Source organism: Nematolebias whitei, chromosome 17 (assembly GCF_014905685.2).
Source record: "Nematolebias whitei isolate Nwh7 chromosome 17, NemWhi1, whole genome shotgun sequence".
Lineage (NCBI taxonomy): Eukaryota > Metazoa > Chordata > Actinopteri > Cyprinodontiformes > Rivulidae > Nematolebias > Nematolebias whitei.
Window position 1 is genome coordinate 21,348,809 of NC_056514.1, and position 4,253 is coordinate 21,353,061.

The 4,253-nt window shown below is 37.4% G+C and overlaps 1 protein-coding gene across 2 annotated transcripts in view; it reads right to left on the minus strand.

Annotated features, from left to right (window-relative positions):
- bahcc1b (BAH domain and coiled-coil containing 1b) overlaps nt 1-4,253 on the minus strand; it is an 83,577-nt gene that overhangs the window by 44,818 nt on the left and 34,506 nt on the right. The gene's annotated exons all lie outside the window — the stretch shown is intronic.

Genomic DNA, 4,253 nt, shown 5'->3' on the forward strand with positions numbered 1-4,253 from the left:
TATGTAAGTAAGTAAGTAACTGACTAAGTAACTAACTAAGTAAATAAGTAAGTGAGTAAGTAAGTAAGTAAATAAATAAATAAATAAATAAATAAATAAATAAATAAATAAATAAATAATCTTATCAGAAAATTGTTAATATTGCTGGGTCTAATTCATGTTTTTGTATTTGAGGATGGTAACAAATCCTCATTTCAGTATTTATAAAAATTCCAGGCCCTCCTATTTGTAACAGGAACCATCAGTCAGAAAATAATCAGCTTTTTTATATTTGTGTTTACCACCCGAAGGATAAAAACACACTGATGTTTGGTCACTATATGCAAAATTCACATTGTTTCATGGCCACAACGATCAGAAAAAATGTCCATCTTGTACACACAAGCATGAAAGGGACCTAAAAACCTTTTAAGATGAGATTATACTCCTTTAAAATGTTTGTGAGCGCAGAACATGACAATCCATATTTATGTTCAAAGACTGTTTGACCTGTAATGACAGCATGCAAAGAGACAAAATATCATTCATCAACATGATGGTGGCACTTTAAAAAGAATGTAGTTTAGCTCTAAACAGGATCTGGTAAGACACTACATGTGATTTTTTAAAAAGTAGCCAGTCACGACCCCTGCACGGTGAACGTGCAACCTGAGCATTTCTGCATTGCTCGGCTGTTCTGTTCAAAAAGATCTGCAGATAATCACCTGTAAAGGAGAGCACCATAGATGAGTAGCATTTTTTCTGTGACACTAATAACACAGGACTTGTGTCAACTATTTAGTCAGACAAAAGATCAAACAGTCTGGGTGTCAGCAGGCACAGAGCAAAGTGTTTCTGAAAGCACGAGGATGGTTATACAGAAAGGTGAAATATGTACTGTAGAACTGAGCAGGGTGCATCAGAAAAGGAGGATTCTCTTTCACCCCTAGTGCTCCTAGGGTACTGTTCCAATTCATTTTGGGATGTGGGTTGAGGACAAAGGAAGGTTGAACTCTGACCCTTGAAATAAACTTTTTTCTGTAACACACTTCAAAGAAATTATGTGGAAAGTTGAGATATTTTGAATTGGTGTTCTCTGAAAATATGAACAAATAATATCTTACCTGCTGTAGATGGCTCATTGACTGACCTCAGTTTGGATAAACGGAGTATAATTCAGACCAGATTAATGAGCTATCACAATCAATGTATTGTAGCTACACACAGATTGTGTAAAACTTTTGAGTGTCTTGATAAGACAGAAAGGTGCTATATACTGGTAAGCACAGTCCATTTACCATTTTAATGGCTAATAACCAATATGTACAGCTGGAGACTAAACAATTCCAATTCAAAACACCATTTTATAGACCCTAAACATTGCTATTAACGTTGCATTAAAATAATTTGCAAATGCAATTAGTGGCTGCAGCAGCTATATGTCTGTGGCACTTTCTGCAAGAATGCAAACATAATATTTCTTCAAGTATAACTGTGTGACACTAACAGCGGTGCAAAGGTATAAAAAATTCTATAAACCAAACAAAAATTGGAGTTGACTTAAAACAGCTCAGATAATCTCTAGAATGGGCTATCTGCAACGGGTGAGATATTGTTCATCACCATTCCAGTGTATTACTGTATTTTCAGCCGTACACATCGCACCACCCTATAAGTTGCATCAGTCCAAATATGTCTAAGAAAGTGGAAAAATCCATAAATATGTTGCATCGCCGTGTAAGTCGCATGTATTATACGTCACCACTGATGTGTTGTGTTTGTTTTGCGTCACCGCTGACAACCTGGAAATGTGGGCCGGTGTTGTGCCAAAAATCGATGAGCTGCCAAATTGCGGCCGTGGGAGTGTGCACGGGAGAACTTTAACAAGAATTTAACAAGATTAACACTTAAAAACAATTATTTGTTTGCTCAAATTATAGTAAAGGTGTGTCTCAGTCTAACTTTTGTTTAATAAATGCACTTTGACGGTCAAATCAGCTGCATTTTCAAAAGCCGATACGCGGAAACATGAACGCGCAGAGGGCGACTCGCTGTCTTCAACATTTAACAAGATAACCGCCTAAAAACAATTATTTGTTTGCTCGACTTTATAGTAAAGGTGTGTCTCAGTTAAACTTTTACTTAATAAATGCACTTTGACGGTCAAATCAGCTGCATTTCGCCGGGGCAGCGTAGGGAAATGAAGCTGATTGGACGGTTGCTCCAGACAGACGACGGCGTCAGACTTTGACAACCCGACTGTGTCATTAATAGCCACTTTTACCTATTACATGATACAACAGCATGCTTTATTACTCGAGTGCCATCTAGTGGCTGAAAATGGTAGTGTTCAACATTTTCAGTCAGAATGAATGAAAACGGTCATATCTCAGCCAAAAATTGGTTTATAAATATGGGAGAAAAATCCATAAATACGTTGCTTCGGCGTATAGGTTGCAGGGCATGCAAATTATGCAAAAACCCTGTGACTTATAGGCTGAAAAATAAGGTACTATTGGTGTAATGGTTCATTAACCAGTATAAAATAATAACTTTTTATTTTGATGTCTGTTACAGGCTATTTACACGGTGTATTACAACTCTTGCATAACGTGTTTGTTTACTTTAAAGGAAATGACAACAAGTGACAGTGCAGCAGCTTTATTAAAGTGTGTCCCATTTCATTGTGGAACATTTTTATTGCATCTGGTGACATCAAATGATGACACTCAAAATGTAGGGGCAGGGAAACACTAAAGAGAATTGAAAGTTGGTCTAACTGCAGATGTAGATAAACAGCTGATTGGTCAAGATGGGGTCATGCATTCAGCCAAAGCAACTCTTAGTTCTTCTGCTTTCACTGCAAAGTTTAAACAGCTGTTCTGGAATATCAGTCAATTAATCATTCAGTCAGTCAATCAATGAATCAATCCTGGTTTTGCTCTGTCTTTTTGAGACAGATTGCCACGATCTGTTTTTTCGTGACAGTTTTGTTGGATGTTATTTGGAGTTCATTCATGTCTCGTGTTCCTCTGCGCCACCGGCCTTTCTCTCAGTACTTTTCCACAGTCAGTCCCTGCTCCGTCCTGCCACGCCAACTCACCTGCACCCTGCGCAGCTGTTTCCCATCTCCTCGTTCAGCCTCAGTTCATGTAGTTCCCCAGTCTGTGTCTATCCTGACTTATGGACGTTTTGCTGTCTCATCAACTTTTTGTTTCGTATTACATTAAAATAAGTTTTGTTTTGAGCTCCTCATGTCTAGTCTGCATCATTGGGTCCAGACTTCTTGCCACCCATGACGGATAACAGAAGATAGAAATGATAGTTTAAATTCTCCAAAGTGAACATGCCCATAAAAACTTCTCAGAAATTCAAAATCAATGGTTATGTTTACACGTTAAAAGCTGGTTATGTTGATAACTAAAAGTCAGAGCTGTTAGGTGTTGGATTAGTTGGACCAAATATGGATTCAAACGCTTTGACCCATTGGTTTTTGTTAATAACTTTATTAACGTTGTTAATGTTAGATAAAATAAATATACTTTCATCATATCTTTACTCAAATAAGCCACACTGAGGACAAGAGAAGATTTTTCAACCCAGTTTACTTGCAAGGGGGGGCAGAGTTCAAACACAGGCTTACACAGATGTTACACTGAAGCTCCTGCTGCGAGGTCTGCTCACAGACAGTATAAAGAAGTGCTTTTTATAATGTTTATCAGACAGAGACCAGGTCAAGATATCCTGATGCATGCTCAATAATCCAGGTAGAAAAATCTAAAAAAGTTAAATCTGGTCCTCTGGACATAAAAAAAAAAAAAAAACGCAAAACAAAGCAAATCAACAAAAAAATGTAGAAACGTTTCGTCTCTCATCCGAGAGACTTCCTCAGTCTGAGGAGCTGTTTTCAGCTCAGTCTCTTAAATAGCACCTTCTCAGAGTGGATCAACCAGGTCAAGATTACTTCTGCTTTCCAGCTTATAGATAGAGGAGGTCTTGGAGACACGCACGCAACTCTAACTCACACACAGTTTAACATTAATAACCAGCAAAACCTTTACCTTAATCTCCCCTGATAACTTTATATACTGTATTTTCAGACTATAAGGTGCATTAAGTGAAACAAAACAGTCAGATGAGTTAAACTTTATTCAACTAATTCATAATAACCACATAAAATCAGTTCAAGGTCATTTAGCACAACCAGAATTAATACATAAGGCGCACCGGATTATAAGGCTCACTGTCGATTTTTGAGAAATTTAAAGGATTTT